General features: G+C 39.6%; 1 protein-coding gene across 5 annotated transcripts in view; it reads right to left on the bottom strand.

Annotated features, from left to right (window-relative positions):
• Positions 1-15241, bottom strand: part of PTPRG (protein tyrosine phosphatase receptor type G) — a 699320-nt gene that overhangs the window by 524095 nt on the left and 159984 nt on the right. The gene's annotated exons all lie outside the window — the stretch shown is intronic.

The following is a 15241-nucleotide window of genomic DNA, read 5'->3' as shown; positions in this document are numbered from 1 at the left end:
CTCTCTCTCTCTATATATATATATATAGTATCTTACATAATCTGCAGAACACAACCAGGCAATAGACCCAGTGGTCCCAATAACAAGACCATTCTATAGATAAGCAAATCGAACCTTAGAGAAGTTAAGTACCTTTAACTTGCCCAAGGTCATACAACTAGTAGTGGAAGACTTGGAACCTGAGGTCTTTGTTCCGACTACATGTATAAGCCTATGTCCTAGCTGCAAAAGGCCTCTGAGCCTTATATGATCCTCATAGAGCAAAGGGTCATTCCATCTCTTTTACAGATGGAGGAATTAAGGCTCAGAGACACTAAGTGACTGGCCCCAGGTAACACAGGTAAGCATGCAGCACATCAGGCAACCGAACATAAGCACGCCTACATCAAAGCAAGGGCCTCTGCCATCCAAACACATCATGGTCTAAGGCCTGGGAGACATCCCATGGTGAGTACCAGTCCTCCATATCCTTTGTAGCCCAAAGAGTCACCTGTTACACCTGAAGATATGAAACCCACAAGGCCAACGATGCTCAGAAAAGAAACGCTAATGATGTATTTTTTGAAACCTCATAATGAATCCAATCTTCGCTGCCATTATAGAGAGCTTCCATCCGCCTGCTACAGTGTTCAAAATCCTCCCCTCCCACCCAATTCATGAATGTAAATTTCTTTTCTTGTGAGCCCACACCCGAATGCACTGACTTGTAAGAAGACAAATACCACAGGTGCCCAGAATCCAAAATGAAATGGAATTACACTTCAAACAATACATCCCAGATGTCTATGTTAATATTTAAATGCACCCAAACAAAATCAAGTGTTCTTTTAAAAAGCAGGGGAAAATGGTTAGGGGAGCTGTAGATTCAATTGAAGATTAAGATGGCACCAGGAAAACAGTACATTCTCTATTCTGAATTAGTCCAAGTAATGATAATGATGTCACCATGATGGCAAATTAGGAAACGTGTAAAGTACAGACATTCCCCAACTTATGATGGACTGACCTAGCAATTTCTCAACTTTATAGTGGCGCAAACATGATACGCATTCTGGGTGCCTGAGTGGTTCGGTCGGTTAAGCACCTGCCTTCGGCTCAGGTCATGATCCCAGGGTCTTGGGATCGAGTCCAGCATCAGGCTCCTTGTTCAGCAGGCAGTCTGCTTCTCCCTCTGCCCTTGCTTCCCCAACCCCACCCCGCCCCGCTCATGCATGCTTGCTACCCCCTCTCTCTGTCAAATAAGTAAATAAAATCCTTAAAAAAAAAAAAAATAAAGTGATACAAATTCAGCAGGATGGAACCTTGAATTTGGATTTGGATCTTTTCCCGGGGCTGGCAATATGTAGAGTAAGATCCTCTCTCGTGATGCTGGGCAGCAGAGGCCCCAGCTCCCAGTCAGCCCCACGATCACAAGGCTTAACAACCAACACACTTAGAACCATCTGCATGCATACAGCCATTCTGTTTTTCACTTTCCATACAAACTCAATGAATGAGATACTCAACACTGTATTATAAACTAGGCTTTGTTAGATGACTTTCCCAACCGTAGGCTAATGTAAGCATTTTGAGCACGTTAAGGCAGGTTAGGCTAAACTATGACATTCAGTAGGTTGAGTGTATTAAATACATTTTCACCATAAGATATTTTCAACTTACAATGAGTTTATGAGGACGTAACCCCATCATAAGTGGAGGAAGATCTGTGTTTTATGCTTGCATGTCAACTCCAAAGACTGGCTTTAAAAGAAAAAATGTTTGAACTAAGAACAAAGATACTCCATAGATACATGGGCCTTTTACAGGGAAACAGGAATCTTGTAAAATTCAAGCACATATCTAAAAAGTAAATCTGGTATCATTTATGTTTGCTCATTGGTCATTTTTAAAATATAATGAAGGTTTAGGTATCCACCATCCAGCCCATCCTACAATTTTGCAGATGAGCCATGCAGAGCTCTAAGAAGTTGACCATTCTAAGCTTCTAGGGATCAAAAATAAAATTTTCCATCTCCTACACTCCTAATCTATTTTTTCCCTCCACTAAAGCATGCTACATAAATAATTGTTCGGCTTATTTATTGTCTGTGCATGCAGGAAACATTTTTATGCATCTGTTTAATATGCTTCTCAGAGCTAGTTCACTCTAAATAATTATTGCCAAACAATCCTTCCTCTATCAAGGTAATGAGTAAAGCACTGTCTTGAACAAGGCAATGGGACTTCCATTAGGGTGCATGGCTGAGCCTCAATTTCCTTGCCTGTTAAATGGTGCTACAAGTAGCAACAACTTCACAGCATTGTTACAAAAACAACACAAGACACTGTGAACAGAGCAACTAACTCAGCAGTGGGCATGGAGTGTTTTAAAAATACCTAATAATATAGTAGAAATTTGTTGCAAAGACTTCGATTCTGTAATCATCATACCCCGCACTCACCTATCCACAAGTCATGCAGTGCATAGCCATGTCCTGTCAGCCCATCCCTGCCAGTTCCAGGGGCCGGGCCTTGTTTGGCTTAAGCTAGCCAATCATTGTAAACTATGCCCTTGGTGCCTACGACCTGTTTGGCAATGGGGACATCAGCCAGTCAGAGAGATTCTTCTTTCTTCCTGCCAGTGTTAGGACAGGAGCCTCAGGAGCCCGGTTGGGCGGTCAAGTAGATCAGCAGAGGAGTTCAAAAATGTAGCCACACCAAGGGAAGCAAAATCTATACATCAGTTCTGTTGACAAAATTTAAGCCCATGACAGAGGTAATTTGAAACTGATCCTGTGGGATGCTTTATATTTACAGGAACCACTTGCTTTTTGTCCCTTGTATGCAAAAGATCCCCAAATGACACGAAAGGTGACCTTGTTGGTGACCTTCAAATGAGTAGATTCTACACCTGATCATCAATTTCTCCATAAAAGGTCATTGTTGGACTAGAGCTCTAACTCTCAACCTGGATGCTTTAAAAATAAAACAAAACAAAAGCAAGACAAACAAAAACAAAAAAAAACCTATTCCCTGGACCCTACCATTGGAGATTCAGATTCGAGTGACCTGGGGTGGGACCACGATATAGGATACAGGTACTTTAAAGAAAAAAAAATGTTGTTTGGGTGATTCTGTTTTTTTAAGAATTTTTTTTAAGATTTTATTTATTTATTTGACAGAGAGAGACACAGTGAGAGAGGGAACACAAGCAGCGGGAGTGGGAGAGGGAGAAGCAGGCTTCCCATGGAGTGGGGAGCCCGATGTGGGGCTCGATCCCAGGACCCTGGGACCATGACCTGAGCCGAAGGCAGACACTTAGGGACTGAGCCACCCAGGCGCCCCATGAGTGATTCTATTTTAAAGCCAGAGATAAAAAAAAAAAACAAAAAAAACACAAATTCTATTTTAAAGCCAGAGATAAAAAAAACGCAAACTTCCTTGCTGAGCTGAACCCGAGGTCCCCTTCAACTTTGACATTCTCAATTCACCCTCACAGCCCGGAACCTGACAGGCTAAGTTAATGGTGGGAAAAGGCTAGCCAGACAGAGATGAAGTGCCTGCTATATAAATCACACCAATATGGAGTCAACCTCAGAATTTAGCTAAATCTGAACTGAAATAGAAAGTTCAAACAAAAGTAAAGGAGGAATGGAGTTCTCCTCAAGGATATTCACTTACATCTTTTACAAAAGATGTTATCTAGAATCACAATCTCCACAACTAGCCCCCCTTTCTTTCCTGAAAAGGCAGTGCTTTTCATTTTCATTTTCCAAAAACTCTGAGAACACTGGGCTAGGGAACAAGAGAGGCTGCCAGCACCATCTCTCATTGGAGTGGCTTTCATGTGGGCAGCTGCTGGAAAAGCAAAGCAACAGAGTCCAGAGCTATATCAGGGAAGTGTAAAAACCTCCACGGCCTTAGATTACATCTCCATCAGTCTTTAACTAGACTTGAGAGAGGTCATGGGTTTTGGGGTCCCACACTGGCCAGCTTCCCAAGCCCACTAAACATTCAGTGGAAAAAGCAAACCTACAAAGATATATCCAATTCAAGAAACAAGGGAGGTAAATATCAGAACTCCTCTGACGCTGCAACCTAACGGGATCCACACCCCAAAGAGCAGTTACGTTCCCAGCCATCCATCCGCAGGATACTGTGGCATAAGGGGCTCAAAGGAGCTGTACAACTGTCTAAAGGAAGTTCTCCCAGACAAAAGGAAGAGGTGTGGTTTGGGTGGACACGGACCAACGGACAAAAAGTAACACAGAAAGCAGGGCTATCCCAAGGAAGGTGTGTTATCCGTGCCTTCATCACACCCCCCAAAGTACTGAGGTACGATGTGGGGTGCACACAGCAAGTGAAGAATGGACAAAAAACTCTGCTTCTGAAGGACATGCTGCATGGCCTATGAGGGGCTCTAAGCCACCTGAAGATAAGGAGCTTCTCAACCTACCCGCCATGATGGAGTCTGGAATACGGTAGGTTTTCAATACCCAGTGAATTAGTGAATTAGTGAATGAGTGAATGAATACTTATACACATGAACAACATAAAGGCTGATGGTGTCTGTGCTGGGAATAAGAGTGTGTGCATGTATATATGTGTGTTTATATAAGTCACAAGCAAAACCACGACCCTCTCCCCACTGTCTCACTTTCTAGTCCCTGCCCACCCATCACAACGGCAAACATCTAAAACATGAAGCTGGAAGGAATGATCCCCAAGTACCTCATAAGCAATTGCTTAGGGAGGCAACTTAGAAATGAACAGGGAAGCAAAGGACTTTATCACCCTGGCACCAGATTTGAGACACATAAACTATTCATTAAAGATGACTACATTTAGTTTACCCTTTTACTCCATTTGGATCAGTAATGTGTGATTTCTTTTTCCCTAAGAACATAATCATGTATGAATGGTACTTGCATAATTTAAAACAAAACAAAATTTTTAGTCCCCTCCTCAAATGTATTTTAATCATAAAATAAGGTATTTTTTTAAAAAACAACTTTTAGAAATTATTTGAGCCACAGTCAAAAAAATGTATATTGAGTATATTAAGTAACATAATATTTTATTGGCAAGGAGCAGAGATTTGCAAAATGAAACAATCTGTGGTTCCCAAGTAAAGATACAGACTCAGCACACCAAATTCAATCAATTTTAATACTCTCTGTACTCTTCTAAACTCTAACAGCCAACCAACAGCAGCATGGCAATGATACGGTAAGGCTATGAATCATGCTATTGATTTTCAATATCTTCTGTGCAGAAAATTAAATTATGCAAATGCATGCCTTTACGGATCCTTACCTTAATGTGAAATTGCATACTTGCTTATGTCAGCAACTTAATTACACAATTAAAAATGGAGCATGCTTAGGAAAATATGTATTTTCATTCTTTGGAATAGACAGTAAGTATAAATCTGCCTATGATTATCATGTGACTAACAAGAGGGAGGAGTCAGTGTCTTGCAAACATATACTCTATCAAGTTCTACAGCACCAAACTTACTATGGTTAATGGAGCTGACGTCATCTGTCAGCAGCAAGCTCAGGAGGGCTTTGAGTGTTGTGCTAATGCTTCAAGGAACTGGGATCATAGTGATGGAACAAGTGTAGAAGACACAGAGGATGTCCAATAGTGCACAATGCTATAGACTCCACCTCAAAAGAGGTAGTCTCCAGTGTGACTTTAACCAACACACCAACACACAGACACACACAGCTAACACGCCTGGGCATGAGGAATATCAAACCAGGGCAGCCTTCCAGAGTCTGAATGGTATAATAAAATGAGTTTAGGAAGTTAACACCCAGCTACTCCCATCATCCAGGAGAATTTGAGCCTCTCAATTTTGACAGGATGAAAGTGAAGATTTCAAAACCAATAGCATTAACTAGCCAATGATGCTTACGCCTCGCTCAGCAGGAGGAAGCTTAAAAGTCAGGTTGGTTGCTATGCAGAGAGCAAAATGAGTGACAGGTATTTTCATCAGGGAGATTTCATAAACTCCACCACCTCTCAGAACTTCTCTGGAGCCTACCTCATTTCCAGCCCGAAGCAAAAAAAAGATAAAAATGTTTCCAGACCCAAAGGCCCAATCTTTTGCTATAAAAATATCCTAAGAGTTACCTACCACTGAGGATATCAACGAAACTGTTTCCTATGTGCATGATTTAATTTCCCAGAGCCACCGGACATAGTTTATACAAATAAATGTTTGTATTCTGGGAATATAAAAGCAGATGTGTATCCCATCTGCCTTAACTGTATCTTCAGGAGGATTCCGTGTAATCTTGACTCTCAGTGTTTCACAGAAATTTTGACTTGGGGGAAATAAAGAAAGGGTTTCAAGCTGTCTGAACTCTACTGTGTTAATATGCAGGCTGAACATTTTTCTTACAAAGAGACCAGCCCCTCTGAACACTACATTAGATAACATTCTCAACATAGCATCTTTTCTTGGGCTCTACTGTCGGGGAGAAGGGTCATTGAATCTACATGGGATAACACTCAACGTAGTTACGGAATAATGGAAAATATTTTTCTTCCAAAATTGCAAATGAATTGACACTAAGGGCTTGTTTTTTTTTTTTTTTTTGACAAAGGCGGTACATTCATTCACACGTGCATTTGTGTATCTGAAAATGAGTGGAAGTCTGGGATGCCCACCAAGAAAGAAAGACACACGGTCCCTATGCATTTCAACACGCCCACAGCATTCCTTCACATTACCGTTTTCACCTTACCACATGGAACCAACAATGTCTACTTGATCCCAGCTATGTCATGATCTCCTACAAGGGAAAGTAGTTGTATGGCAGAGGTGAAACCAGAGTAAGTTTATGATGAGACCAGGCTAGAGTCCCATCTATAACATGGTCTCACACATCTTGAACGCAAAGCAAAATAGGAGAGTGACACTTGAGGGTATTTCCACTCAACTGTATGTCCAGTTCTAGGTCATTCCAAAGGACTTAGAAGCCTAGAAGAATTGGTCAGCTTCCAACCAAAATTGAAAACATCAGAAGAAAGAAAGACATTCTGGTTCCCTAGTGCCAGGATGAAAATTACTTAAGATGATGGACGAATGGCTCTCATATGAAGAGTCCTAGTTCTCTGCCAGAGTTACCGCCAAAAATAAGCCCACTAAAAATAAGTACAGGCACTCACATTTTCACATCCAGAATGCGTATTTCCAGAATGGCAGACAAGCAGTTAAGGGGGCTGTTTATATCTATTGTAACTGCTCATACAACAAACAAATTAAAGATCCCTCAAGGATGGCAAAATCTCTAACAAGCATAATTTTCTCTGAATTTTAAAGGGCACTTAAGAACATTAAATCCCACACAATAGTCTAAAATGAATAAATCTTTATCTTTTTTGTACCTACAATGGGCAAAAGTATCAAATCATAGTTAAAGTAATTAAATATTCTGATCAGCCTCTCATCTCCTTTGTGCCTGTATTCCAATTAATCGTAGTAATATATACTTAGTGAGTGTCCCAAAAAGTAGAATCAAGAAGTACATTCCTTTGTAACTATTGCATTATAAATGGTCCCTCCAGTTGTTTGTGATACTGAGCTAACCTTAAACACAATAGAGTATATTACAGGAGATTACCTATTTTATCATATTCAAATGTACTTATTATCCCAGCTACAAAAATATATACAGATTTTTTGCATCACCTAAAGTGATAAAGAGACCTAATATAGAGCCATAACTTTTTTTTTTTTTTTTAAGTAAAACAGATTGTAATTCAAGGCAAAGAGGAATCACATAGCAGTGTAGTAACCTAGGGGGAAAAAGAACAGCAAAAATGTTGTAAAAATGACTGCTCAAGTCAGGTAGAGAAGCAAAAGACTGAACTTCTCTTTGTGATTTTACTCTAAAATAACACTGATTACAAAATACAGAATCTACTTTTTTGATCAGACAAGAGTAAAAGAGTCAAAAAATTAAAGACATCCCTCTGCTATTAACTATATCCTAGCTTAAAAACTTCAGAAATAAAAATAGATGCTTCCCAACAAGTCCAAGAAGAGGTACACTTAGAAAACTGATTTATACAGGGGCTCATTAGACATTTGTCATAAAAAAATCTGAAAAATACCACGGTTCACTCTTCCTCAGAGCCACCCTTCCAAAACAGAATTGGGCTCCTGGCTTCAAATATTCTGTAACATCAGAATAAAATAAATCAATCAATTCTTCTAATCCACGCTAACAATGTTTGGTTCTCCAAGAATCAAGTCTCTCAATTCTGTAAGATTATCAAGAAAACAAGGGTTAGTCAGAGATAGGGCTGTGGTGATGTCAAGTACCACAAACTGGTACTTCGATTTTGCAACTGTGCCATCACTTTGAATCCTTTATGATCAACAAAACTGGCAAATACAGATCAGAGATTTCAACCTGGTGGCCACCACGTGGAATACAGCCATCAATCGATCCCTCCAGATACGTATAGTATGATATGGTATGGTATGGTATGGGTGTGTGTGTGTGTGCGTGTGTGCGTGTGTGTGTGTGTGTATGTATGGTATGGGGTGTGTGTGTTTGTGTGTTTTTGCCAGTATGGGAAAATCAAGAGCGAACCCCAATATCTGTATTTTTTAATGAAATCTGGACTTTAATTGCAACAATATGCTCTGTGAATAGCAAGTAGCTCTTTTGAGAAGAATCATAAGCCCACGCAGTCCTACTTTATCATTTGTATTTCCTATCTAGTCCTTACGGCTATCTGAGTTTACCACCCATGGCCTCACCCAATAAGAAGTTACTCACTAACTCACTTGCTTATTGCCTATGAGGCAGACACTACTAAAAGTACCATCAATATAATGGCTTGTGTAATTCCTCCAATAATAATCTTGTGGCTTAGGTACAATTATTCAGAAAAGGTACGTAACTTGCCCAAGAACACAAAGCCCTGAACCAGATATTACTCTCAAACCTACAAAATTAACACTGTACTACAACTATTTTTCACAAAATTGAAGTTTAGGACTCATAAAAATATCAGTGAGCTAAGAGCTACTACACCTGCTCAAAAGAAAAAAAAAATTCTTCTACATGGGCCTCAGAAAACTAAAAACATAGTAATATTTTTAAAGGCAAGTTTATTTTTATTTTTTTTAAGATTTTATTTATTTATTTGTCAGGGAGAGAGAGAGAGCACAAGCAGGGGGAGGAGCAGCAGAGGGAGAAGCAGACTCCCCACTGAGCAAGGAGCCTGACGGGAGACTTAATCCCAGGGCCCCGAGATCATGACCTGAGCCAAAGGCAGACGCTTAACTGACTGAGCCACCCAGGCGTCCCTAAGAACATAGTAATTTTTATTATTTTTTTTTTTAAATGTAAGCTCTACACCCACTGTGGGACCTGAACTAACAACCCCGAGATCAAGAGTTGCATGCTTTTCTGACTGAGCCAGCCAGGCGCCTCTAAAAACATAACAATTTCAAAAGAAAGAAGTTGTCTAAGCTATTCTTCCCACCACTACTGGCAAGTCTAAGATAAAATCATGTTCCGATAATACGAACAGAAAAATATAGTGATTTTTCTAACAAGATGTGGAGAAGATCCAATTACAATTATATAAACATTGGTCCTTGTCTATAAAAAAGAAAGTCACTTCTAGTCAAGCAGAAATAAATACTAAGTTACAACTTGAGTTAGGGAAACAAAGTGATACAGATTACTAAATTCTCTTCATTCATATTTTCTTTTGTTTAAAATCTGTCATTGTGACTGCCTAATAAATAAATAAATCCTTGAGAAATAAAGGATAAGCTTCATAACTTGGGTCTTTGATATAGCTGAGTCATTTATACACACATAGTCCCTATGAAATATAGAATGAAAAATATTGAAGGAAATGGGTATTTTTTTTTACACAACAAAAAGAAATGGACAAAGAAAGCTGTCGTCTTAAATATCACTGGGCCCCTATTTCCAAACCATGGCACATCTACCAATCCTAGCAAAATGTGCACAGTGACAAAAATACTCAGCAAAACACACTGTAGGCACAAGCCCTAAACACTGGGCTTGAGGATCAAAAACAGAGGGTACTCCAACCATGACACTCCTTTGCTCAAGATACTAATCATGGTGGAGACAGATCTGACTGGCTTAGTAAACCCAGAAACCTGTGACTTCTAGGGCCATATTAAAGGTACAACTTGAATCCTGGCCAGCCTGGATACTCAGTGGCTGGTAGCTATCTATTGCCCAGAGCTTTGTGCTTTTGGTCAGCAAAGTACCTACCTACTCCATCTTCACACTTACTATCTGTTTTAGGTTGTTGTTCACTCCTCTGGCTAAGAAGAGAATTTCTCAGGAGTTTGGTAAGGTGTAGGCAAGTATTCATGTTCTCTCCATGGTAGGGTGCTACTACATCAAGACATTCAACAGTGTATACCCTACATTGCTCCTGCCCTCTTGGAGCTTCCAGTCCACAGCGGGGGGGGGGGGGGGGGGGGGGGGGGGGCAGTCAAAAGTATATAAATTATCATTGATATGCATGGCAAAACAAATATGAAAATTAAATGAAACAGACATGGTACAATCATAGAGAATACAAGTAGAAAAGGAATGTACTTAGAGTAGTCAAGGAAGGAGATGCCATTTTACCTGAAGGCATTGTCAAGACAGGAGGACAGAGTCCAAAGTAGAGGAACAGCAAGTATGAGGATGTTGTGACAGGAAAGAGTATGCGTGAGAGGCCAACCTGGCGGAAGCCTGGTGAGCTGGTTGGGGCAGAAAAAGGAGGTTGAGGATAAAGAAGGGAAGATCCGCAAGACCATAATGGACTTTGAAATGAGCCTGGAAAGGCACCCAAGGACTCCAAGGGGTCAGCCAATTAGGTCTGGTATGTGCTTTCTCTTAAAGCACTTTTATTGAAATGTAATAGTTTTTAGTATATTTACAGAGCTGTGCAATCATTACCATAATCTAATTTTAGGACATTTTTATCAATGTACGCTTTGGAAAGGTGACTGTGATGTGCAGGGAACAGATTGGAGGGAGGCAGGCAAGAGTCAAAAACAGTGCCTCATCTCCCGGATCACCACGGTGAGGTGAGGCAAATCGCTCATTAATTGTGTACTTGCACCTTCGGGCAGGGAGGCTGAGCTCCTGGAGGGAACGTTTTGAAGAGCGAACAATGGCCTAATATATACAGCAACATGGCCAAAAGCCTACTCAACTCATTTTTAGTTTTAGTTTGCTAATATTTTCTACAACTTCCCTTTGCCTTTTCATCTAAATTAGGATCTGCAGTAATGTGATCAAGCATTAATTGCTTATACAGTACATGTCAAAAAAAATAGGTAACAGTCAATGAGAAGCAAACCAGATACAACTATTTACAAACGAAATGAGGAAAAGAAAGCAAGATGCTCATTATCACTGTTATTTTCTTTGGGAGCTATATACTGCATAAAATTATACCCTCAATATCACATAAGAAAAATACCTCCCTATGGTATACTTGGAGAAGTACACAGCATATCACTATAGATTCCAGAAGAAACTTAGGTGGGTTATTTTTTTTTTAAGGACAATTTTATTACTGGTTAAACATGGACAGACACATGCACGGCTTTAAATCCAATTTGACTTCTCTCTGCCTCCCCAAACAATTCTTAAAAGAAACCTCTCTCTCCCACCAGTTAGGTGTGAGCGATGGAAAAGTGACCCAAGTAAAGGATAATTAACAAATTGAATCTACGGTAATTCATCTCTGCACAATGACAAAAATTTTTGTCTTAGCAACTGTTCAGGATTGTCTATAATCACAAAAATGTATTCAGGGACAAGTATGCCTTGTGGCTGGTCAGGAGACAGATTACCAAATATATACATACCCCTCTCTGTTATTAAAAGTCCGTAGAATGACTTCTCCCTCCTAAAACACTGAGAACAGGCCCAGGCCTCCCATCAGCTATATTTGATTTAATCAATTAGACTGGACCCTGAATTTCAAAAGTAAAAAATATGGGGCATCTGGGTGTCTCAGTTGGTTAAGCGGCCAACTGTTGATTTCAGCTCAGGTCATGATCTCAGGGTGCTGGGACTGAGCCCTGCAGCATCTGGCTCCTCCTCAGTGGGGAGTCAGCTTCAGGATTCTCACTCTCCCTCTGCCCCTTCCTGCCCCATTCTCTCTCTCTCAAATAAATAAATGAATCTTTTTTTTAAAAGGTAAAAAATGATCCAAGGAATTTAATGTTGCTGGTCAGAATATCCCAGGGCTACAAGTTCATTTTTGTTATCTCTATTTTTATTAGGTGTTAGTTTTGCTTCCTTTCCAGCAAGAATGAGGTTTGCTTTGTTCTCTTCAATTGCACAAAGAAATCATCAGAAGAAATATCCTGCATTCTGCTTGCTTGAAGAGGAGTTATTAACTTGAAATAACACAATGCAAGTCTCAACGAAAATAATTTGAAAGGGCTAGTACAATCTTAAATAAAATGATTTAATTAAAAATTCTAACCACATAAAAATTGTCACCAGATCACATCAAGACGGCTAACGCATTTCTCAGTCTGCTTTAACTAGCTTTAAAAGCAGTTGCTTAAACTAATTATATGGGGGGAAATTTTTTCCCTTTTTTGGAAAAGGAGCTATTTAACCAAAAGTCCTTTTCTGGTGAAGAAATGGCAGCTATTAAATAAGAACAGTTTGTTTCTTTTTTCTTTTTTGGTTGTGCTTTTTCTAAAGCCTTCTATGACTCTGACCAATTATACCGCAAGATCCATTTGAAGAGTCAAATGGAAAAGCAGGTTTATGACTTCACAAAGCTCAACTCTAAAATTGAAAGTTTCAGTTCAATATTGCTTTTTTTCCCCTCTCAATATCTATTTGTATACAAGGAGCTGAATGAAATCAATTGCAAGGAGACTTTTCAACTCTGAATTTAAATCCTTTTATGACTCTGCAAATACAGTCAATCAAACTGGCGCTGGGAAGGAGACTAGAGGGGCAGTTTCTTTTTAATTAAAAAAAAATAAATATAATGATGTCAAAAGGAAATTTTGTGTCTTTGGAGGCTTTCCTATTAGGCAAAACTGAATGTAGCATGGGGCGCCTGGGTGGCTCAGTCGTGAAGCGTCTGCCTTCTGCTCAGGTCATGATCCTAGAGTCCCAGGGTCCTGCTCAGCAGGAGGCCTGCTTCTCCGTCTCCCACTCCCCCTGCTTGTGTTCCTACTCTTGCTATCTCTCTGTCAAATAAATAAATAAAATTAAAAAAAGAAAAGAAGGATGTAGCATAAGCAATAGAAAACTCTGGAACAAACGGGTACAACACATGTACCCAAACCACAGGACTGCAGATTACAGAAATCCTGAGCGAATTCTGGAAAATAAGCACTCCTTTCAGTATTACTTACAAAGGTTTATTAAACACATTTGCTCTTAAATAACGCCTCTGTATAACCAGTGAGTGAGTACTGAGAGGAAAGGATGGTGTTAGAAGCTGCTGGAGACCTCCTGTTTTTCTTTTGTGCCAGGTCCACATTCAGGTTAATCCATTCTTTGTTATTTAACACAATGGAACCAGAAAAGCTGCAGATTTTAGGTGTTTGAGAAATCATACATGATATTTGAGGCTTATACAGGAATCAATGTTTCAGAAAGAGAGAAGTTACTCTGTGAAATGTATTCGGGACTTTTCCCTTCACACTGTGAGGTGGGGGGTGAAGGGTCTTTGAATAGAGATGCTCTGACCAGAATTCTTATTAAAATATTTTTCCCCAAAGTGAAGAGATGCTCAATACCAGGACAGAACAGCAGATGGAATGGGGAAATGAGGTTAAAGATATTGGGGCAGAAACAAAGATTTTAAACATATGTTTCAGGAAGAAGGAAGGATTTTTTTAAACCTTATCTCAATGTCAAAGAAATCCATTCATTCCTAAAATTTCCCTTGTATTGCTTTAGTTTCTAAAATTAAAATAATTAGTGAAGGTGCTGAAGATAGCTATTATTTCTGTAGTACCTACTATATGCTGAGAGGCAGTGTGTCAAAGGTCTTCAGTGGGATTATCTCATTTAATCCTTGCCAGAACTTTGAGGGGTCAATCCCCCCAGCATTCCCCTTTCCAGAGGCACAGAACGGCAAAGTACTTCACCCAAGTCACATTACATTCTCCATGCAAAAGGAATTCAAACCCAGACACTCTGAATGCACAGAAGACAGGAAAAATAACTAAGACTCCCCTGTAAAGTCTGGGGCCTGCAACATGTAAATGAATAGTGCATATTAGGTTCTTTTTAAGATTTTTTTATTTATTTATTTATTTATTTATTTATTTATTTATTTATTTATTTATTTATTTTAGAGAGAGGAAGGGAGAAAGAGAGACAGAAAAGGAGAGAGCGAGAGAGTGCAAGCTTGCTCATGAGCAGGGGAGGGGCAGAGGGAGAGGGTGTCATCTCAAGCAGGTTCAGCACTAAGTGCACAGCCTGACATGGGGCTCAAGCTCACAACCCTGAGATCAAGACCTGAGCTGAGAAATCAAGAGTCCCATGCTTAACTGATGAGCCACTCAGGTGGGTTCTTTTAAGAAAACAATACAAAGACCCAAACATAAAACATTAACACAGAACCTTTTACACTGATACAAAGTGACCTCTGAACCCCGTACTCTCCTGGACGCATCTAAAATCTAATTTTACATCCTGTCTCTGGAACTCCGCTTCGTTAGTTAGATGCCCCAACCCCGTGTCCCAGAAGAAACAATATGTTTCTTTTTATTGTCCTTTTAAGAGATTTTTTTTATTGTCCATTTAAGAGATTTCACACTGAAAGAATTCCCAGTATAAAAACTTTCTAGTTGCAACTAAAAATACTATAATAAAAGTGACAATTCCTCAAAATTATTATGAGGCTTGCAAAGAGAATTCTAACACTACAGCCTACACAGGAAGGCATTACACTAACACCAATGAACTGCTGAGAAAACAATTCACTCTCTCTAAAACAGAAAAAAAAAGAATATTCCATGCAGGCATATGTTCTCATTTTAACAGAGATGGTGGGGATGAGAAGAAGCGTTTCCAATACAGTAGCCACCAGCCACATGGAGCTACCCTGAACTGTGCCGTAAGAATAAAATACACTAGAATTTCAACACTGTGTAAGAAGAAATGAGTGCAAAATATCTCGTTATTATTTTTCATTTAAATTACATGTTGAAATGATATTTTGCATATATTGGATAAAATAAATCTGCTCCACC

Source organism: Zalophus californianus, chromosome 1, assembly GCF_009762305.2.
Source record: "Zalophus californianus isolate mZalCal1 chromosome 1, mZalCal1.pri.v2, whole genome shotgun sequence".
NCBI lineage: Eukaryota > Metazoa > Chordata > Mammalia > Carnivora > Otariidae > Zalophus > Zalophus californianus.
Note: the sequence above shows the minus strand (reverse complement) of the source record. Positions and strands in the feature narration are given on the sequence as shown.